This window comes from Corvus moneduloides, chromosome 1 (assembly GCF_009650955.1).
Source record: "Corvus moneduloides isolate bCorMon1 chromosome 1, bCorMon1.pri, whole genome shotgun sequence".
NCBI lineage: Eukaryota > Metazoa > Chordata > Aves > Passeriformes > Corvidae > Corvus > Corvus moneduloides.
The window spans coordinates 130,303,131-130,326,792 of NC_045476.1; positions in this window are offsets into that span (position 1 = coordinate 130,303,131).

The window sequence follows — 23,662 nt, forward strand, 5'->3', positions numbered from 1 at the left end:
AGGTCTGCATGGGAATGCCGCACTGAGAGCAGCTGTGCTAGGCATGTGGCACCTGACCCCGCGGACTTCGGATCATCCCTAAAATCCGAGCTTGTACACATCCACCCCTCCTCATTACCCATGAAGAGAGAGAAAGCATGGGTCAGATTCCATATGTCTTATGCTTCAGGTACAAAGTCACTGCAGAACAGTGGTAGAACATCCTCTTCACTTCCCCATCCCAGAGACCTGAACTTAGACCCTGCATAAGGTGTGTAGCATGGCATTCCAATGAAAGCCCTGCTCAGTCTGGCAACCTGGTCCAGACATGGAAGTAAGCATAGCTGCTGGGGTTTTTTACCTATACTGTAAATATGGACACTGCAGTTTAGGCCTTTTCTTCCTCCCTTTCTTCTTCCTTAAACCAGAAGGAAAAAAAGAAAGTTGCCATTGCTTCGAGTTCTTCCATTCCATTTCTTTGTCTTCAGTACATACTCTCGTGCTATTTTCCCAGCTTTCTTGGTGTGCTTTTATGCCAGTTTCAGAAAGTAAAAAACTTTATCTCTACATAAAGTCATAAAAATATCTCTACCTATAAAGAATTTGAAATTATGTAGCATTTATATAGGTATACAAGCAACACCATTTTAAATCACTAGAATATCTAATGTTTGTCCTGAAGGATACAAATCACATGGAATCCATTTTAACTTTCTAAAAAATTGAAGGGTTTTTTCCTCCACTTGTTTCTTCTCCAATCCTGTAAACTAAAGGGTGAAAGTTAATTAAAATGTCACACATGGGGCCATGTGCAAAATACTGACAGAGATGGAGTCCACATTCTTCTGAAGTTAAATGAATCCATTAGGCTGTATTTTGACTTGACAAATATGGGATGTTTATATGTATATATTTTTTTTAAATTGTCATTGTACTTGTATTACTTGAACATTGTATTTCTAGCTCGTTATAATTTTAAGATACAAAACAGAGGTTTTTTTAATTACCACTAAATGCAGTAGCCAAAACTCACCTTGACCCACAACGATGGGATTATGGATTTTTATACTGCAGGGAAGCAGGTTGAATTGCTGTAGCATACATGAGGTGAGAATGTGATCTAAATGTGATCTAGAATGTGTAAAAATTTTGGTTCACAGATTATGAGAAAGACTAAAGAAAGGTAAAGTCGCAGGTCCACTTGCTCCCTTGTAGTGGATTATGTAATGGAGAAGAGCACATGTGATTCCATAAAAATCCCTACAAGCAAAATGGAAAACCACATCTCTGCAACATACTTTGTCCTGGACTTACGGAATAGACACGTGCAGCCCATATTCTACCTTGTAATGCAGTTTCTTCAGAAATTCATGATCCTTGTTTGGCTATCTGCTCTGGCATGAAGCCTTTTTTCAAAGTCAGGTGTGGGGCTAAGTGTGTGTCCAAATTCTGTCCTTTTCCACCTAGAAATCTTGCTGGTAAAAAAAAATTCAAAGAGTCGTATTTCCTATGTATTTAGTAATTTTGAGCAAGTAGTAGAGTATTCAAAAACTACACACATACTGGAAATATTTAAGGTCTCTGCCAGAGCACATCTAATTCCCCAGGTATGCTCTTACTTTTGTGTTGGATACCTCAGAATAAAATGTCAATGTTAGCTGCAGCATGAGCAGAATTGTTGCACAGGCATTTGAGAATGCTGGCAATACAACTCCAAGGAGAACCATGCTCTCATGAGAACCCTCAACTTGTTTGTGAAAGCAAAAGAGTGGAGCTCCTTCCTACAGGAAGCCCTGGACATTGTGGTGGTAGGTGATGTGGATTGTCTTAGATTTGGCTTTGCAGTGTTTCTTTTAGCTTTCCTTTTCTGCAGGGTTTTGAGCTGTTAATGTTGTGAGAAGAATCAAGTGAAGCCTATATAATAGTTAGGCACTGAGTAAAAAAACAGCATAATTACCCCTCACAATAGGAAACTGGTAAACATGGCTTGTAGATCAAAATGTTTAGAACAGCAGTCAGATTGCCATCCTGCTTCCTAGAGTCCAGTCTAATGAGTTGTCAAGCATCTGCTGTTGCTACTGGATTAAAAACCAGTTGTGGAAACTCCCTCCCACCCCAAGAGCTGTCAGGTCACCTGCTGCCGTTTATCCCCTTATCTGCAATAGAAACCCCTGAAATGTTAAGTGGTTTGTTCGACCTTTAGTGTCAGCTTAAACTAGTGTGGGTCTTCCTTATGTAGCTAATGAATTTCAGTAGGAATAGTAAGAAAGCATATTAGGTCTGACAACTCATAGCCCTGAAATTTGAAAGACCGCTGCATTTGAGAACTGACAGTAATGCCAAGGTAAACAGTTTCTCTTCTGTTATTCTTTCACTGCTCAAAACAAGCACCTCTCCAAATCTGAGAGCTCCTGGCAGGTATGATGAATGGCAAATCCTAATGAAGCCTATGGTTTGGCCAGAAGTGTTAGGACTTAGCACTCTGTACAAGTTCTCATCTGAAATAGGAGTATCAGGAGCCAATTTCTTGAACATAATTTATTCCAGACACCAGTTGGAATAAACAGCATTCTGTAATCTCCTCAGATATTTTGCCAGTAGGGAGCTGTCTTTACACTTCTTTCAACTAAGCAAGCGATCGAAATACAAAATTCATCATTCGAGAATACAGTGTGGTTTAGGATACTGGAGGATTTGAGTTCATTACCAGGAACATTGTTGTGTCCTATCTGTATGACATTTTCTTTCAGAATCAGGTCTACCATAGTGTGCTGCTACCTTGCCCTGATGAGTTAAAAAAATCCCAGCATGCAGGTTTAACTTTCTAGAAGCAACTCAAGCTTACATTCAGTTTCTAAAATATGTTTTACTTAAGTTTCATACTAGAAAGGAAGTATAAAACAGGACCTCCTTAGTTAGTAAATGTTCTTTTGTCTCCCTCAAAGTCTTTTCAGACTTTGATTCCTTCAGTCACAGACAGGCATTTTGTTATGAACAAAAGCACTGCCATGAGTGCTTCCTAACTTATCCCCGCAAGGAAGGACAAATAAAACTCAGCTTTTCAGATCCAGGGTCAGATGCCATCCTTAGGTAGCTGTAGATGTAATTAAAAGTAAGTTTTTTATTACTACGAAAACAGACAATATTCAAACGGTGCATAATGGCTTCTAATGGAACCTGGAAATGTTTATGAGACAGATGCTGTTGGGATACAGTACAAACTGGTCCCCATAATGCCATGTTGGTGAGCCACATGTGACAACAGACCTCCACCTACTCCTTTAGAAGGTCCCACGAGAAGACAAATAACAAATAGTCCATTCAAAGGTTAATGTCTTGTCTTCTAACTCTTGGTTATACTTTATTCCAAAACCCACCATTTTCATATGTAATGCTCATGTTTTCAGTACCTCCACTGTTTGTTATCTTCCATGTGATAGGATGATTTAAATATAATTTAAAATATTTTTCCCTCTGCTATGCTGCTCATCCCCCACCCCCGCCCCCCAATAATACATTACTTTGTTGTTATCTTTTTGATAAGTAGTTGTCTAGAACTAATGAAGATGGAGGTAGGTGGGGAAAGCAGCAATTTAGCATTGTCTGGAGGAGCAGATAAGATCGTCTTCCAGTTTCATAGTCTGCTAATTGTGGTGCTGCAGATAGAAACTTCCCACAGCCTCCAGGTCAGTGGGAGAAGTCCCTCTGACTTCCAATGACTTTTGAGCACTATTTTTTGCAGTATCAGAAAATTAATCTCGAATGCTGCCTAAGATCTAACTCTGTAGACACTTAGGTTTTAATGAAACTACCCACCGAGCTATTTATGAATACATGGATTGACAGAACTGTACTCCATGAAATAACTGGCTAAAACCAGATTATAAAGTAGATTATCAATGAAATCCTATATTTTAAACTGTCTGGGAATTTTAATTGTGCCTTAGCTCATTAAGATTTTAAAACTGAATACTCCATGTGCAGTGGAAGAGCACTTTTAATTTTGCTCTCTCCACAACTGTAGATGAGATTTTTCAGCAGTAAAGGCCTGAAATCAGAAGCCTGTGTACCTAACGTAGGTATTAACGGGAGGCTGAACCGTACAGAGTGACAAGCCACTTGTTTAATGTCATATTCTGCAAACATGGACTTGTGCATTATTTAACATAAGACCATTGGTAAAAGTAGTTAAGTACAGTCACTGTTGCAAGTTTTGAAGTGCCGTTTATCAAGTACAGAAGTTCAATCAAAAGAGTCTGGGGAAACTTGTATGTATTTCACATTCTTTGTTTTTTTTAGAACATTATGACTCGATTTAACTCCCAGCAGCGAGAGGCTGGTCCGTGTAATTTAATCATTTTTGCCGACAGTGTTAAGTCTTGCTTATCTGTCATTACCTATATCCTCACTAGGTTCAATAAAGAAAAATTCTTAGTATATTTGAGAAAAATAGTGTTTGTAACAGGAGGTTCAAATGTCTTCGAAGAAAATATTAACAAACAAGGCAAATATTTATTGTAATGAAGGCAAAACAAAAGAATTGTATTCTTTTAATGAGTAAAAGTATATGAAGGCATTGCAACACATTTCTGACAGGTTAATTGGAAAAAGTATCATCCTTAGGTATCTGGGGAGAAATGCTTAAGATTACCATCTCCGAGTTTGTTCAAGCCCCTTCCGAACACACGTCTGGAAATACTCTAGAAAGAGAATTTATTGTCAAAAAAATTAACGAAACGGCGAATTTTAAGTAAATATTTTTCCACGATGAAATTCGGCAGTGCAAATGTGCTAGGAACAAACCAGGGCGTAGGGGGAAGCGGTGCCTCCCGGCCGCAGCTGCCCCAGCCGAGCCGCGCTCGCCGCCCGCCCTGCTCCGCCTCCGCGGGGCTGGGAAAGCGCGGAGCCGGCCTGGGGATGCTGAACCCAGTGTTTTGAACACTCCCCTCCCTGGCTGTTCGGTGGGACTTTCCAGGCTTGAGGTCCCACAAGGGACACGGAGGCCTTGAGTGGTGCTCCGAAGTACATGGCAGGCACCTACCCGCCGGCTCTGCCGCCTCGCCCCCCCTCAGCGAGGTTTCGGGGAAACTGGAAGGTGGGCCGGGACTGGGGGGCAACCATGCGTGAAATCATCCCCTTCCACCCACCATGGGCCGACCCCTGTTTCGCTGAGGGGACCTTCTGTGGTATCCTAGGGATACTCCTCCAACACTACGTTCGGTCGCTCCAGTGGTTTCTTATGGCCAAGAGAGGAAGTTAGGAGATCATACGGGGGAGAGAAGACCTATTCGACTAAAGACTGAGTCACTGCTCCCGCTTAACAACCTTCTAAACGGGAGTAGCTAATGTCTCACTGATCCCTTTGGCTGTTCGCAGCGCCTGAGCGCAGCCATTGCCAATAGCCGCGCAAGGACTTTGAAATTATGGAAATTGTCTTCGCGGGCATTAGTCAGTGCTTTAATAGGTCTCATTCTGGCTCGGTCGCTGAAAGATGTAAGCAAGTCAAAAATTCAACGCTCTTCTGGGGCATCTAAAACGTTAGGTCCCTCCTCCGAGAGGGATTTCGGTGTGAGGCCAAGCGCGAAGAGACGAATGAGTGCATATGTTCAAAATTACATTTTCGACAGAAATTCAGATCTACCGGGTCGTGTTGCGAAGTGGGGGCGGGGGGGGCGGGGGGGGGGGCTCAGTGTGCAGGAAATATCACTGGGAAACCTGGAATGTAACAGGCAGGATCAAAAGTTAATGGCCTATTTGATGTGAAAAGTGAGCTGGGGATGCCGGAGAGCGGGAGCGAAAAGAGCCGGCCAGACGCATGCAGGGCGTCTGCGCAGCCGGGCCCCCCAGCCCCACGCAAATAGCTAAGCCAAAAATACAGCGCAGGTAGGAGCGCTTCTCCGTCGGGTTAGCCTTTCATCCGGTGAGTTCAACCTCCCAGGTGGGGCGGTGGGGTGGCTGAGTCGGCCCCGGCTCCGCGGGAGATGCGCCTCGCGGCTCTCCGCGCCTGGCATTGGCTGCCCCCCGCAAACCCGAGTACAGCCTCTCCGCCGCCTGCCGCGCAAAGCCTGGGCAGTCGATCAGGGCTCCCACACCTCTCTGCCCGCAGCATCGGGGTGATGCCGTGGGTCCCCGGGGAGCTGCAAGTGGGGCGCTGCGCGGGCGGGCGCGGTGAGGGAAGGGGGGTGCGGAGCGGCGCGGAACGCCCCAAGGCGCGCAAGGGATGCCGCTGTGACCGCGCTCGCAGACCCTCAGTGCTCGCACCGCCGCTGCCGGTGCTGGGCAAAGCTCAGAGCTGTATCTGCGCCTGGCACAGACGGACAGGGAAAGGTTCAGGAGGAGAAGGTGCGCTCCTCTGGATTGGCAGGCCACGGTCGAAGCTCGCTAAAATTACAGACCTCCCTGCCACACAGCATCGAGCCATCTCGTTGTCGATAAAGCTAAGAAAAAAAATATTAGCCTCTAGTACCGTCAGAATATTTCGTCCATGCCAATTTGTTTAACAGTATTTTTCTAAAAATAACTCTCTCCCTTGTACGGCTCAGTTTCTTCGGCTTTAGCATACGCTTTGAATTAAAACTGTTGACAAGATTGTAACGAAAATACTGATTGATGCAAACATGCCCTGAAACAAATCCACACCTGATTCTGGTTCTCTGACTACGCTGATTAAAGCCAACCCCCGCCTCCCGCAAGCCCGACCGGGGTCTCCAGCTTCCAGAGAAACGGCCTGGCGGGACATAACGGTGACAGACAACGAGGGCACGGGGACGAGTACCGAAAAACAGGGTTTGAAGCGCTTGGGGTTCCCCAAGTTGGTTTGAAGTGGCACCACTGAAGTGAAGAGACAAACACATCGAATGCAATCTGTTTCTTCCTCCTTGGTCTTATCCCAACCCCCAGATACAGTCAAATGTTGAGAGAAGTCTGAAGTCAGGCCATTGCCAGCGCTAGAATGAAAAGGCTAAGGGAAGCCAAAAATGCCTGTGGTCTCCGTGAACTACGTTAAATCACGGGGTGGTTATATTTAGGTGGATAATGAAGCGCGTAAAACGGTAGATAAAAATCAGTTACTATGGACTGTCTAGGATTTCGTGTGTTTTTATTAATTTTCATAGGAGATTTTAAGATTTACGTGTTCTCCCCGTTTCAAGCTTCGGACGGAGCGCTCTCGGCGGCGGGAAGAGCCGGGAGAGGCGTTCGTAGCCTCCCCGCCCTCCGCAGCCGCCCTGCCCCGCGCCCTACCTGCGGCCGGCCCAGCCCTGCCGCTGCGTGAGCGGCTTGCGCTGGGAACGGAGCAGAAGGGAGCCTGAGTTGCGGGGTGATGAGTGAGGAAGGCGGGGGGATGTGACACCGGGGGGCGCGTCAGAACTTCTGCTCAGGCCCTGATGTCCCGGTTGCAGGTCAGCTCTGCAGGAACTCCAGGGAGGTTTGGTCTCCGAATGTTCAGGCAAGGCAGGGGGAGGATGCTGCTGCCTGCGCACAGGAGCTCTGTTCCCTGGCTGAGCCGGACAAGAACAGCCCAGTTCCCAACTACAGAGCAGCTGGCCTTGCAGCCTTCCCATCTCCTGGCTGACCACCGCCCCCACAATCTCCCTCTGCTCCCGCTGCTCTGTTCACCTCCCTGGGGTGACGGCACCAGCGGTAGCACCAGCGGGGTCCACTGGGGCCGGGTAAACAAGAAAGTCCTCCTGGATTCCCGGGCGATTCTCCCCGAGCCGAGGGGAGGAGCGGCCGCCTCCCGCTCCATGCTCTGCTCTCGCCTCGGCCGCTCCTCTCCCGCCCACCGCTCTGTGCGGGGCGCGGGGACGGCGGGGGCCGTCGCGGCCCTCCCGCACCTCCGAGGGAACAGTGGGATCCCGCAGCATGCGGGAAGGCTTCCCGCTGGGATTTGTGTTCTATCTTTTTAATAGCTACACTTTGCCGGCTTAAAAAAAAAAAAAAACCCAACAACTTTATTTTTAGTGAAATCAGTATCACCGGGAATATGTGACTATAGAGTAAGGAAGGGGCTGGAACACGGGCGGGATTTGCAGAGCGTCACGGTCCCACAGCGGCGTACTCCTACATCATAAGCAAAACTTAACCACCCGCAGCGACGGCATCACCGACACCCGGCAGCACCCCCACCCCTTCCCCGGGAGACCGCAGAGCTCCCCCTCGGCTCTCCAGCACCTGCCTGGATCTCCAGCACCGACAGCCTGTGGGCACCCACGGGGGCCCGGCGGGTCTGCGCGGGGGCTTCCGCGGGGAGAGCAGGTGCGGCCGGCTCGTAGGCGCTGCCGTGCCGGCGTGCCGATGCGGGATTCACCGCGCGGCCGTGTCTATTCTCCTTTCCCCCCGAGTTTTGGCTGCTGTTTGTTTGTTGTTTGTTTGTTTTCTTTTTCTTTTTTTCTGGTGTAACCTCGCGTTTTGCCCCTCGCTCAGACTTCAACTACGTGCCAGCCGGAGCCTGAGATGCCCTGCGCTACTTTCTGTGCCCTTTCTTCCTTATATTCCTTTTTAAATTTTTTTTTTCTCTTCCCCAAGGAAGTTTAGACACATAGATGTGCCGGGTTATTTTCAGATGGCCAATGCTCAAGACTTCGAACTGATTAGCGAAGCGGCATCACTATCTCCTCATTAGCTGGGCTCGCGTCACGGCGCACGTCACCGGCTCAAATCCCAGCACTCTCCCTGCAGTACCTGCCTGACGGAGCCGTGGCATCGGAGCCGCCGTGCACTCCTGGCTGGGATGAAAGGCAGGCGCTTCTCCACCCCATGCTCGCAGCAGCCGGGGGCTTATTCTGACAAGGAGAGAAATGAGTGTTTCGTATGACGTAGATATTCATTGTCACTCCAATGGCTGGTGATGGAGATACCTGCCAGATGAACAAATTCAGGTTTGGATCCAAAGCTGCCTTCCTAAATAACACGGCGCAAGCAGCCCAGGTGGCTGCTGGGCTGCCATTAACCTTTACTTTATAGCAACTGAGAGCTGTATGAATTTTACTAGCAGCCCGGCATTTTTCTGTGCGAGCTGGTTTCTCTCGGACGCTGCTGCGTACAAACGAGGGATAGAAAAGACGCTCTCACTGTCAGGGTGTAAGAACGGTACCAGGTTGTAATTCTGGGAAGTGGTAAGGTCTAAGTTCAAGGATGGGAGCTTTGCTTGCCAGGCACTCAGAAGTGCAGAAACCCGCCCTTTTCCACCCCGCCTCACCCCCTCCCGCAAATCAACAGCAACACTAAACTCCGGGTGCCCATAAACCTTAAAAAAAAAAAAAAAAAAAAAGCAATACACTTTAAGACCCGCCTCGAATACATAAGCACATAGAACGCAGAACCATCCTTGTCTCCGAGCCCCCGCAAAACGTTTCTGTTTGTACAGGAGCGGGAAGAGACAACCGTGTCGACAATGTGCTCATCTGCTTCACTGCTGTGGCTAACTCCTCAGGTTCCTGCTGCTGGGGTAACAAATACCCTTCTCAAAGGTGCCAAACAACACTTTTTAATCGCCCAGCTATCCAGATAATGGTGTTGAGCATTTATTTGCTGTGGTTCATCCCTAGGTTGGTATCACGGCATATCTCTCCCTTCCTATTCCCCTCTGACACCCATGAGTGACTGGAGGGTGTGAGTGCGTGTGCACCCTAGAATATGGCAGCGTGGAAAATGCACTGTTTCCTGAAATAATAAACAATCAACTTGTTCAAATAATCCGGTTTTTACTGTGTTTTGTGTGTGGAGGAGTGCTTACCTCAAGTCTACTCAGGTTTCCCAAGCATAAAAAGTCTGTAAACATTGCAAATCACCTAGGAGAGAGTTTGAATTCTATGCGTCTAGAAACAGACACGTACTGAGCTTTTTAAAGGAAAAAAAAAAAAAGAAAAAAAAAGATTTGCAGGATACGTTGTAAAGAAAAAAATATAGTGAAAGAGAAAATAAAAGAAGAGAAATTGAAATGGTACTGGAAAAGTCTTGGCTCTGGTAAGCAAGGAAACACTCTGTCTTCTTCCAGCGTCACTTGATGAGACCATAAAGAGACACACATTGCGCATTTTCTCAGGTTTTCAATATCCCACACACATATAGTAATAGCAAGTTTCAACAGCTATTGCCAGGGCTCGGGTTGGTTTCCCTCAAGTGAAGAAATGCATCTTTACGTGGGAAATCTGCCACTGGCTAACCACAGTCAGAGACGTCTGCTGGGATAAACAGCATTGTTAATTCCTTCAAGCTCCATCTGTGGAAATGATAAAGTGCAGCCATTATGGAAGACTGCAAAGTTAAATTAATTAGGTTCCTCCATTATGCTGCAGTCTTCTGAAGATGATTGCTATTTTCCTCTTAAATGCCATTTTTCCTAGATCTAACTAGCAGCTGATGCAATTAAAGTGAACATAATGTAAATTTAACAACACAAATGACACTTTCCTCCGCATATGTTTGAATGGGGCACGCAGGGGCTGTATCACAAGCTTGGACTTCCCCCGTAAACATCTGATGTAACCTTAAAAAAAATTCAAATAAACCAGTGTGTATTTGAATACGTTTCTTCGGCGAATTCTTGGATCAATACTTTTGTTTCATGTTTTCATGTTCTCAGTAATGTTAAGGGATCCAGTTACAAACTCTTGCCAGTAAGAAAGAAAATATGCCCCGCTGTGCACCCTCCTAAACACTTCTAAGAAATAGTGTTTTCTTTTCATTTGGAATGACGATTTTGTTTGTCTGCTCTGCCCCGGCGAGCGAGACTATAGATTATTAGTAGACACATTTAATTCCGGACCATAACGCAGGCGGCTGTGCCCAGGGCCGCCACACGCCCTCCCGCCGGGGCAGTGCCGGGCGGGGGGCGAGGGCACCCGGGAGGGCTCCCGGGGCCGGGGCTGGAGCCCACCGGGACTGGGGCGCTGCCTCCCGCTCTGCTCCCTCCGTCGGAGTCCCGTGCCTCTCGCCCCGCCGCCCTGTCGCGCCCCCAATTTATTTTATTTTATTTTATTTTATTTTATTTTACTTTATTTTTTATTACTTATTTATTACTTTTATCTCTTTACGGAAGAAGCGTGATTTCTCTAAGTCTCTGCAGTGCTTCATGGGTCATTATGGCTTAATGCAATTAACGTAACCTTTTGTAACCCAATATCAAGTACTTCCAGGACAAATCTTTAAACAGATCACTAATCGTAAAACAAGTTATGGTGTGTGGGAGTGAAAACTAAGCTATTTGCTATTCCTACTGATACTTTCGTCCTTCCCCCTTTCTCTTCTCTCTAGCTCTCGCATCTCGGGTTTATGGGGTTTGTTGAAACGCTGCTGCTTTTTTTTTTTTTTTTCCTTTAGGTCTCTGTTTTAAGCCACTAAAATCCAGCACTGGGGTTTTACAGTTTTCGTAGGAAGGCCGTCGGGCATACGCTGAAGGAGGAGCAGACGGGCGCCCTGGGGGCGGGAGTTTGCGCGCAGAGGTGAGCGAGCATCCCCGGGAGGGGCCGAGCCCCGCCGGCTCCCACCGCGCCGCCGCCCCGGGGGCCCGAGGTGTGGCGGGGCCGGGGCCGGGGCCGCGGTGGCCTCCGGGGCGGAGGGACATCCATCAGCAGCGGCCAATCAAGCGGAGTGCCCTCCCCCCGCGCTAATTGCTTTTGCTTTTCTTCCAGTTAGGGCCGGCGCTTCCCTGCGCGCTGCCCCTCAGCTGGAGCGGGAGCGGGGCAGGGGAGCCCTGCGCCGAGAGAGGGGAGCGCAGGAATCGTAACGCGTGTGCCTGCATTCGCAGACATATATATTCCCCCCGCCAGGCCTTGTAAAGCTTCCTGCAGCACGCACAAATGCAACAGGTTTGGCTGTGAAGTTTATGTTTGATTTAATGGCGAAAGGCGCTTCCTGGCCTGCTCCTTCGTTCCCGCCGTGCCGTGTGGGGGTAAATTCGGGCGGGATATTTAAATTTGGTTCAAATGTCACACGGATCACTTATAGATGGTTCAAGGTAGAGCCACCACTTACCTCAAATTTAGGCGTATTGTTGCATGTCTATGAATATATTTCTGTATATGACTGTTATACAGACCACGTCCATGCAAGCTACACCAACAGAGGCCTGGCTCAGTGATGCGGTACCTAACACAAAAAATAGAACAAAAAAAGCTGGGAGTAAATTATACTGGAATTCTGGTTTGGAGGAATTACACCCCAGTACTTAGAATATTAGATTCTGTTTGGATAGATTATTTAATCTACCACCCACCATCTCTATACTTTAATTTTCCCAATCGTGTGTGAAATAGGTCTTGTCCTGATTTCGTTTTTACATCCAAGTTTTTGTTTGTGTTCCTTGTTACCCCTGAGGAAAGAGAGTTGCTCCAGGAACCTAATAATGAAGGAAAATATTTTGCATTGTCACAGTGTGCTTGTGCATTCTGCTACATTTTATGAAGAAGTCTCTATGATATATCATCTTTTACTGTTTTACACTGGACTTTAGTATGTCAGAAACAGGAATTACATCTACATATTCATCATAACAATGCATTTTCCAAAAAGGGTGCACTAAAGGTAATATTTAAAAGGTCCCAATTGTAAGTTTTTGAGGAAAAAACCTCAAAACCAACAATCACTGTAGCTTATCTGTCTTTAGAGAGACTGGCAGGTTTTCAAAGAAATCCTGCAGAATGCACAATGCATTCACCTTGTCTAGTTTAATAGAGGCAGAAAATGATTAGAGTGTGTTTTAATACTTGCTGTACATGTGACGTAGGAAGCCAAGCCTCAGAACAGTTTAAATGTTGATATACCCAGCTTGAAAAAGCTTGTCAAATAAATCAAACCGTTCTGGGGGCAAACCCATGTTGTTTTTAAACCACAGAGTGGGGCAGTGGGCGTGGTTACTCCCATGGTTGAATGGTGAATGTATAGATTTAAAATACATTTTGCCACACTGGTTTTCAGAGGATTGTTTTGGCCTCGTATTCCAACACCATGAGCCAAAACTCTGGTCAATGTTTTGACAACAGAGCCAGGAAAAACAAAAAAGGCTTACCCTCTGAAAAAGAAATGAAGATGTAGTGAAGGAAAACAGTAGTCTCTCTGCCACTGCCTTACTCAATCCATATGTGGACTTAAACACAGGAAATACCCACCATTCACCGCAATCAAGCCAGGGGCTTGTGCATCAGAAAGTGCCTTGTGGAACTAATTGTAGTTTATTAAGATTGTCATTGACATAGAAAAGCATTTTGAAATTTGAAGTCAGAACATTTAAAGAATACAGAAAAAAGATAATCTGCTGCATGAGTGTTAATTTTTAAAGAAATATATTTACCACAATACTACAATCCTACAATGTGCATTTATTATGGCATTTTACATAAATTAATTATCATTTTGTGATGTTTGTGTTATTAAACTCTTTATGCTTACTTCTCATCCACAGTCTTTCTGGTGCAGGGTTCCAGGATAATTTCAGAGTGGAAGAAAATCTAAACTTCATCAATTTAAAAGGATAATAAAGAAAAAGCATGGTGCCTTTCATACAGGCAAAGTTTACACAGAAAACAAAGCTACAAATAATAGATTTTTTTTTTCATTTTATGAACTTAAATGAAAACTTGTCCTTGCCAACAAGTATTTGGCAAAGTGTTTATTTTAGGACTTTCATGCCAGATATATTTCCTTGTGAGGTTTTGCTGATGCTGTTCCTGACCGCATTTTTTTTAAAAAAAATTATTATTTTGTTGTACTGTTGCATTTAGATTTTAAGCATGGTGAGTCACTATTAGGCCTGAAAAAACAGTGCTGTGATTGCCAATTAAATTCAACCTCTGGGTAATTTTCATTGAATTTACATTCCTGTGAACACCGGTGATCTTTGCGTGATGATTCTACTTCCCAGTGCTTTACACCAAACCAGGAGACCATTTGTGCTTACAATGGTACAGGTTTTTAGTGCACTGCTGTACTGTGGGTCAAGTCACTTGGCCTTCCACATAGACTGGGAAGTGTTTGAGGGTGTGATGTGTTTTCCACAGTTTTCAATTCATCTAAGAGGGCTGCTGTAGAGCTGTCTAATCAAAATTATCAATTCCTCCACACCAGCCACACAGGTACTGTGACAGGACTAGGGACAGGCAATTTCAGTGCTTCAAATGCTGTCTCTACCTGAAATAATTTTGGTTTTGTTGCTTGTCTCTGATCATTCTTTTTTTCTTCATCCAAATGGCATTTCATCCAAATTTCATAAAAAATTTGTGTACAAAATCTCCTATGTTTTAAAGAATTTCAAGAACAAACCTGTCCACAGAGAGCAAGAGTTGCAGTTGTCATTTCCACATGTTGAAATCCAACTGACTGAGATTTGGAATACAGGTGCCTTCAGCTCCCAAAGCTGCACATTCAAGCCTTACTTTTGTCTGAAGTGATTTTAACCTACTATGTAAAATATAACGGCAGTGGATGCTCGCTCTCTTTGCCATTTCTTTTCTCTAAAAAGCCCATTTTATCCTGGCTGGCTCACAATCTAGATTGAAATGTGGAATGCCTGAGGTTCACCATTCAAATTTCTTTCTGTTTCTAGTGCTAAAATCCATTGAGAGTACCCCAGATCTTCCTCCAGAGTTGGTCCACAGGTGACCACCTCCTAATCCCAGCTACCAGTTATTTTTCTACGTTAAGCAGCAGCCTTATCCTGATATTTTGCAACTTTTCCAGATTTGATATCAGATTTTATGAACTATTCTTGCATTTTATGTGGTCTGTTGGGGGAAAAAGTGGGGAGAAAACCTGAAATACGTAAAATGGGATGAATTTACAGGCATGAGTCAAGTCTGATTGTAATGTAAACACAACTGATTATTGTGTTGGTAGATATCTACACCAAAGCGTATTTGGAGTACAATAGTCCATATGATATACTCAGAAAGTAACTGAATATGTAAGAAATCAAGAACAGACAAGACCATTATTTTCCTACAGTTGTTCATTTTCCATACATATGATTCTTAACTTTTTTCAATGTGAAAGAGTGCATACACAAAAAGCTGATCTGAACAAAACTCTCAGCCCCATCCATGCATCCAGCAACATTCCTGTGGGAACAAGAAGAGAATAAAAGTTTGGCATCTTGAGATCTGGGCTATGGACAGAGGCACTGTCATTAATTTTTAAAAGCGAGAGCAAGGGCCTATGGGCACTAAGATCATATTCTGAGAGTTTGTACTACTGACTTTGGAGTGACAGCAAGTAAAAAACACCCCTGAAGGTCAATGTCATTAGATTTCTAAGTCATCCCTATTTTTCCTGATGAAATGAACATTAGACTGATGTGTATTGGAGGCAGTGAAAGTTAAAAGTTTTGGCTTCTTCGCTTACTTTGCAGCACAGTTTCCTTGGCCATTTGCCCATTACAGGTCTCTGCAAAGCCAGTGTTTATACTGATCCATTTTCTTTTGCTTTTTTCCACCATAGACATCTAAATGTATAAAATGGTGGTATTCTCTAAGGAAACAAGAACAGCAAAACAGTAGAGAGATACTAAATCAGAAGAAAGTAAAGAAATGCAGGAGGTGGTGTGGTAAGAGAAAAGGCAGAGATAAATGTATGTGAGTAAATATCCTTCCTTGGAGTGACATTTGTGAAAGCTACAAATTACAACATACAGAACATCAAAATCTTTGCTAGATGTGTCTGCATCTCATCCAGCACATGCTGATCTGGTATGTTACACCTCTGTAACATTCAATCAGAGCCATGGAGGCAGGCATGGAAAAGAGAGCACAGATTTGTAATTAAGAGGCAGTAGCCAAACTGAAACTAGTGTGAAAGTATGAACTCGAGCGAAGGTAATTTTCTCACAAATAGTAATTGATGTTTATTTACGGCATCAGAACATCAAAAGCAGTCAGGGCTGCCCTGAACCTACTGTGTCTTGGTTTTGGCATTAGCATGTAGGACTTGAATTTCATTCCAAGCCCTACTACTGTCAGTTATGCCCATGCACCAGCCTTTGAGCCTGTTTACTTTAAATAAAGGCTTTTAACTCCCCAAAATGAGTAGTGTGAATACAATGGCATGGACTATTGAAAAGTCCCTTTAGTTTATAAATACATAGTATCAGTAAGAGTTGTGGAACCTAGAGTATAAATTAGACAAGACTGCTGAAGACAGCAGGATTTCTCTTATGGGCCATTGCAGAGTTCTTAAAATAACCATGTAATCAAGTATTAAGTCCAAATCAGTTAGGCAGTCTTGGGAAACATACTGTTTCAGATAAATTATAGATCCTCAGCTGATGTAAACAGATGTGGTTCTATCAATGTGCTCCTCACACAGCTGTGGGCTTATATCCATAATAATCCACATGTTGGACAGTAGTCTTCTCCCCCACTTTCCAAACAGCTTCCTAGTCTGTTGTCCATCCTTTGGGGAGTTGAAAAATACAGACCTCAAAATGTATGTACTCTGATTTGAAGAAAATGCAGATGTCATTGTATACGAAAATGTATAACTAGATCAAAATAATCCATTTGTATCTGTTACTGTGTGTTTTTAGTGGGGGGAAAAGTATTACTTTACACATTTCATTTGCTAATATTTCAGGATAAATGGCCTGGAAAAATCCAAACATTGTTATTTTTAGCCCTGTTTTCTCTCACTCTCTCTCCCCGACTACCCCTTCATCTCCCCAGAAAAATTCAGGCCAATTTCAACCACATTTGAGAAAGGAGGAGAAATCCCAAACATCATTAAGTTCCAATAACTGCCATGAAAATTTGTGGTTGGATAGAGGAGAAAAAGCGTATTTGTTCTTCCAGGTAACTTGGCCCCTGTTCAGCAAAGTCAGCTTTGCTTCTGCCTGGCAACGCCTGGGTGCACGCAAACGCTCGTGGCCACGCATCAGCCAGCTCACCCAGGGCTCTAGGACGGCTTCAGGCTGCTCTCTCTCTTGCCAAAAGGGATTAGCAAGTAGGGACGTGAGAGATGAATAGGGTTAATACAGTAGGAACGTGCAGAGGATATAAGACACAAACAACAGGGGCTCAGGCTCTGTTAACTGCTCACGGAACAGCTTGTTTTTTAAATATACCTGAGGTCGTTATTACATTTTTTCCTAGACATTGAGTCTCATGTTTATAAAGTATAATCCTTGGATAATTTATCACTTTCAATAAATACTAGCATTCAATCTTCATGCTATGGCTCTTTCAATGAAGTCATTTAATTGAAACAGGACCTATGATATTTCTACACCAACGTGTACAATGTTAGCTTTTTTTTTAACATGCTAAACTTCTTTTAATACTTTACACCACAAAATACTTAAGTCAGCTTCCTATTATTTTGCATATGCATTTTAAGCATTTTCAAATTTTCAAGCAATCAAGGTACTCACCATTTTTAATCCAAGTGAAGAGTGTTTAAGAAATGACCTACTCAATTAAAAAGGGAAAAAAGGAATCCTGGTAGACAGGTTAAGATTTTAACTACCTTTTGCCTACAGCTTTTGATTTCAGCATAAGAAATCTGGAGCTGACTTGGGAGAGTTGATGGTGGATCTCTAATGCCCTGGGGGCTGGAGTCCTCAGGTCCCCTATACAGGCCAGAGGGAAGTCAAGAAAGAAGTTTGTACTGGGAGTCCTGAATTTCTGCCTGGAGCAACCTCTCTTGTTCGGCCGACCGTGTGGAAGTTGGAGAGACCTGACCCCCAGCTTAGACACTACCTTTAAATGCCTTCAGATGGGTGGTGTAGAGAGCCTAAGTGGAAAAGGAGCCCATTCCAACCCTGCTCTCAGCATGAGATAGCCACAACAATATAAGGAAAGGTTTCTTTCCCCCTCAAGACCTAAGCAATGTAATTTCTCTGTGAGAGAAGGAAATTCAGATCCTCAGCTACATTAACAGCCATGCAACCTGCCATCACATCACCTCCCAGACTGTGCCAGAGGGGCAGAGGTGGCATGGCCACATGCAGAGAGAGCACAGAGGTTCCCTCATGGGCTCTGTCATTTTCTAACTCCTCTTCATTCCCTGTCTTAGGGACTGCCCTTTCATACACCTTTTTCCACACCAGCTTTCCTGCAGTGTTTTCATGTTTCTCAAGGGGATTTCTCTTGCTGCTTCTCCATCCCTGATTGTCTGTGGTCACTCACTCCTTTGGACAACTGAGTTGCTCCCAGCTCTGATTTCCCCATGCTTCTGGAGCCACGCTACTTACTTTCCTCTTCTCTTTTCACTTACTGCCTTTCCTCTTCCTCTCTTGGTGTCTCAAGGCTTTCTTCTTTTATTGCTTCCTTTCTCGTTTCCTAACTCACTCCTTGGAAACTTAATTAATTTTCATTACTTTTTTTTTTACCATCTCTAGCAGGGTGGCTACCAAGTCTAAATTTCTGTTCTTGACAACATCCTTCTTTTTTGTCTCTGGAATTCTCATATTTCACCCTTCAAGTCTATCCAACATGCCATTGCCAACATTTCCTGGCTAGCTTACATTGCAATTTTCTTACTATTTAAGTGAAAGAAAAAAAAAGACAAACTTTGGGTCTCGTTTCTCAAGAATACAAAGGGGATACTTCTATTCTTGGTGGTGTACCAGGTAATAAAGATAAAGCTTTCTTTATGCTGAAATCAGACTAGACTGTATATTTTTATATGTAGCTGCTATTGTGACATTTACCACAAATCATTATCATTCACATGGTATAATCTGTCAAATATACAGGGATTTAAATATTTTACCACTAAAAATTGACTGTGCTTTTCAACAGTTGAATGTTGAAAATTCCATGTAGTTCTTAAAACAACACTTTCCACTCCAATATATATTTTCCAAAGCTGTATTATTGTAAATTACTATAAACGATCATCATTTGTGCGGTAGAAAATGATGGCAATGGGAATGCTCATTCCTCCAGACCAGCCTTTGTTTGAACTGGCAGAGGACAATCAAGATCCTTCTGCCATGTGTGTTGTGTAGGAGGATAGAGAAGAGCTGGAGGGATCTCTCTCCAGTGGTGATTTAGAGTTATGTGAAGTGCCTTGCAGGGCTGACACTAGGAAGGTGGCTCCTCTCCAGAGAAGAATTGAGCATATTTCCATCAAGTTTTGCAGGCTGTGGTGAGCCATGGGCACGGTGCATAGGCCAGGAATGGGAAAACAGAGAGACACACAGAGGGGACAAACAGATAGCACAAGTAAAACAGTTGTCATTTTGTTGCTTCTCATAGGAATTGTCTACTGGCTCCAAAATGAAACAGCTGCATTTACTTCTATGGTATGCTGGACACCAAACGACATAATAGAAGCTGTTCCTCTAATATGAAAGAGTGTGAGCTTCTGTGCAAAGATCATACTAATTTTATAGATCTGATGACCTTTTGCTACAGTGTCAATTCCTGGATGTGTACAGCCAAATGACAGTGAAGAGATGTCACACATCATGCGCTCTTGTGAGGCAGTGAAGATGAGCGAAGCAAAAGAAGACAAACCTACCCACAAATAAAGATGAGTAGAAAACTAGAGCACACACTTCATTGGTATTAGGATACAGACAGAAGTATATTACTTTTTATTTTGTATTTTTTATAAATATTAAAAATATTTTATTTATTTTTTGGATGAACACCAGAAACAATAACTCTTTTGTCTGAATTGAAAGCTCTTATTTTCAGCTGCCAAAAATACAGGATTTTTTTTTTTTAAGATCTCGGAGACCAGGAAACAATAAATGTTTTGTTTCCTCAGATCCAGTGATGGAGAGCTGACATGCCAAAGTCATTCTTCTATTTAGTAAAGATTTCTGCAACATTTGTCTTCCCATTAGGGATGTCAGTAGAACTAAATTAATACTATAATATATACTTCACCCACTTGTTTCAAAGATGAATTTAAACCATATTTAATATCCTCTGAAAAACCTTGAAAATATGATGGCCTAAATTCTGGCCATGTATACAATGTTTGTACCTAGTCTAACATCATGGAAATCAGTTTTGTAGCTGTTTCATGCAGCCAAGAGACTACCTTTCCTGCATATGCTCCATAATGCAGGACCAAGGACACTCAGAACAGAGGAGGGACAGAGGACTATGGGTGTGCAATATGTATACATTGCCACTGCATTTAAGCAGAGTGGCTGAACACAATGACTTCATCCATCCTGGCATGCCTGAAGCGTGACCTCAGCTCACTTTGGCTTCAGTTTGTGTTGAAGGTTCTTAGCAGGTGCTGGCAGCTCAGTGGATGTGACACAACATATATAGCTCTCTCTTCATCCAAGAGGCAGGATCAGTTTCATGCTGACCCTGCAAATTACATTTGCACTATGTAGAGTTTGTCCTCTTGTTGTTGTAGCTTGGATGATCTAAGTTTACAACTTAGTCAAGGCTTGCAAGCAGAGCTGGTATGTTTTACTAGACCTAACTGGGGCAACAAAGCAAAAAGCAATCTGTGAGCTTTAGAAACAAAGGTCTGTCTTGTCCCTCTCTAATGGCAAACAGAAATACTGAAGGGCCTGTGGTACTCTCCCAGAGATGTGCTGTTCCCTGCCACCTTATCAGTATACATGTAATTTTTTTCCCAGTACTCTTTCCATGCATTCTTAGGACATTTTCCTGTGATTCACAACAACACAGGGCAGTGATTTGAAACAGGGTTTTTTTATTTGTGCAGCCACACACAGATGTCTGTTGCAATGGTAAGTGACAGGTTTGAAGGAAAGTAGCCGTGTGCAGCAAATGACCCTGTGTGGAAGTGTCAGGGCTTCCTCCATGCATCTACTACGACATTGTGCTTCAGCTGAAGCCTTGACTCTCAGCAAACCACCCCGTTCAGTGAGCAGTGCTTCTGTTTGTGCCAGGAGATCTTAATCTGCTCTGAAATCCACTGCTGCGTTTTCATTCACATAAATGTCCTTCCATATGGCAAAATTAGTGCTGGTCACAGAAGTTATGTGTACAGTAGCAGGTAGTATAGGCGGGTATGAGCAGATCAGTGGAGCAAATCTGTTGATCCCGAGGACCAGGCATGTGTCAGAGGGGGTTTGCTTTGGGCTAGCTTGTGACTGGGTCTGGGACCTGTTAGCTACCTGTGAGTGAATTAGGTGCAGTCCTGGCGCACATCTGGCTTAGTTTCATCCAAAACATGTTTATGGAATGTGCTCTTAGACCACTCTGTGCTGTGAACCAAAGCACAGTGAATGGGAACAAACAGGAGGTTTGTTCAAAAATACACTTCTGTTCTGACCTATAGCACTGCTGCAGATTCCTCTGGCGTGCACTGTGCTATAGCATGGTGCAGCAGCACTTCTTCAGTTTAGCATTGTATTTTCTTTTCTCAAGGAATCACATATTCCTCCAGGTGACTTGGATGTAGATAAACACTTTTGCTTCTGACATTAAAATAACAGACAGAAGCTGTGTGTAGAAGTAATCTTCTAATGCATATATTCTAACAGCACCAGGCAAATTTTATCTCTGGGGCTGGGTTACCAAGCCATAGGCTATCTATGACTGTGTATGCAGAAACTTGACTAACCCAGAAGGCACTTTTTAGGAGAAGTCCTAGTCAGACATAATATTTTTACTATCTATACAAAAGGAAATAGTCTATTTTTAGTGTCTGGTGATGTATCCATAAGCTTTTAATAACAAACAAAATGGTGTGGTGCATTTGCTAAAACAAAACAAAACAAAAACCCCAAACCAACAAAAAACCAAACCAATTAAAAAAACCCAATACCCCCGTTCCCTGAAAAAAAAAATCAAGGAACCTTTTAAAAGCCTACACTAAAAAGTTCAAGATGAGGGAGAGAGATGAAAAATAATGCTGACCATGCTTACCCTAATGAGAGATGTTTTCATTTTTTAGTGGAAGTACGTGCTTTAAAAGGCTAAAATGTTGAATCATCTCAACTTTACTAGAATGTTTTAATCACCAGCCTAAATAAAAAATATAGAAAGTACTGGAAGCAATTGTTTTAATAAATGCGAAGAAAGAACTAAGTGCCAAGAAACACATTAAAAATTGTTTTTTGTCTGTACTGCTACAGTTCAGTATGGCTGTCACTCTGGCTTGGCTGAGGGCTTTCCTCTGAAAGCATCCTACTGATTGTGGACAGAAGATGCTGTTACTTTCCAGCATGTGACTTTATTCAGACACTTTCGTGGAAATTACATTAGAAAGTTGGGGTTTTTAGGGCTTTTTCTATGGACAATGTATAGACACTGTGAGCCCAAAGAAGAAATTTTGCAAAGGTTGTGATGATTTTGCACTTACATCAAACAAATTCTGAAGGCCTTCCTTGTACTCCTCAGTTTTAGCTGTGCACTGAGTAGGCTGAATTGCAGGACTTGGCTTTAAGCACAGCTTGAGCTATGGGAAAGTTTGGAGCAGGCAGAAAAAAAGTACAATGTGTGGCTGAACACATTGTAAAATAGGTAATGTAAACTCTGAGCAAGGAAGAAGAAAACAGAAAGTGGATTTCCAATATCTTCATAAACTATAAAATATGTCCTACAAGTAAAATAAAATCCTCTGTCTTTGCCAAACATTACTCCATCATAATGTTTCATTGCACCATATCCATTTGCATGAGCCACTAATTCCCATTTGTAGCTGTCCACTGGTCTAGACAGACAAATCTTTGGACATCTATTCTTTTGGTGGATTTATCAGATTTCCAGACCCATTTTCCCCATCTTAACAATTCCCGTTCCTTCCTCACTCTTGTGCTGGCTGCCACGGATTGCTGAGGTATGTCCACATAAGTAGCCCTGCGGCATCGGGGTGAGCAGTTTGCTTACTTGCCTTCTCTTTCTTTTAGTCCTGTTTGAAGTGACCCTCCACCTTGTACTTAGTATGATATGGAAACTGGCTGCCTCTGCAGTAAATTTAGATCCTATGTGGTACACACAGTACGCTACTGCCAAGGAGCACAGAAAAATAACTTCCTCAGACTCCCGTGCTCCAGCTCCTTTAAAACAACGCACATTCTTTGTGCAGCGTGGGCATTGTGTATCCAGCAAGCTTAATACTGCACACTATGAAAGACTTTGTTGACATAAGATTGCTAAAGAAGGCTTTAATAAAGCAGTTTTCTAACACGGGAGTTTTTGTTTATTTTCAGAGTTCAAGAACACAGTGCTTTGGTAGTTCTGCAGTTCCGGATGTGTAAGGTATTTAAAAATCAATTCCAGAAACCAAAGCTGTTCTATCCAAGGTACATCAAGGGCTAGATGCCAGCCACACATTCAGTATAAATAATATAAAACCATCAGTCACATTTTATAGTAAGCAAAGTAAAATTGAAGAAGTAAAGACAAGCTAATAAAATAATTAATATTAGTGGAAAATAACTGGTATAAAGTAACAAATACATTTCTGTAGACATACCACTTAACTCTAAAAAAATATATACATACATATATGATGGCTACAAATGAGCTTGTGATTTTCTTCCAAAAGTATCTGAGCAGGAAGTAAAACATTTTCCCAGTGGATGAAATAACATTCATTTTTGCCAATCTAAGCAAGGCAGATTTAAATTTTATGTGTGTCCAACTGCTTGTTCCCCCTCAGCTAATAACCTGCCTGCTGGAAGCATTTCAAATGAAAAGGAGTTCACAGTTCCTAAGCCCAGCTCTGAATATATCTGCCATGCATGTAAACAAGTAAACCATTATGTTTCTTGTTGAGATAAAGAATACCATGATAAGTGGGGACT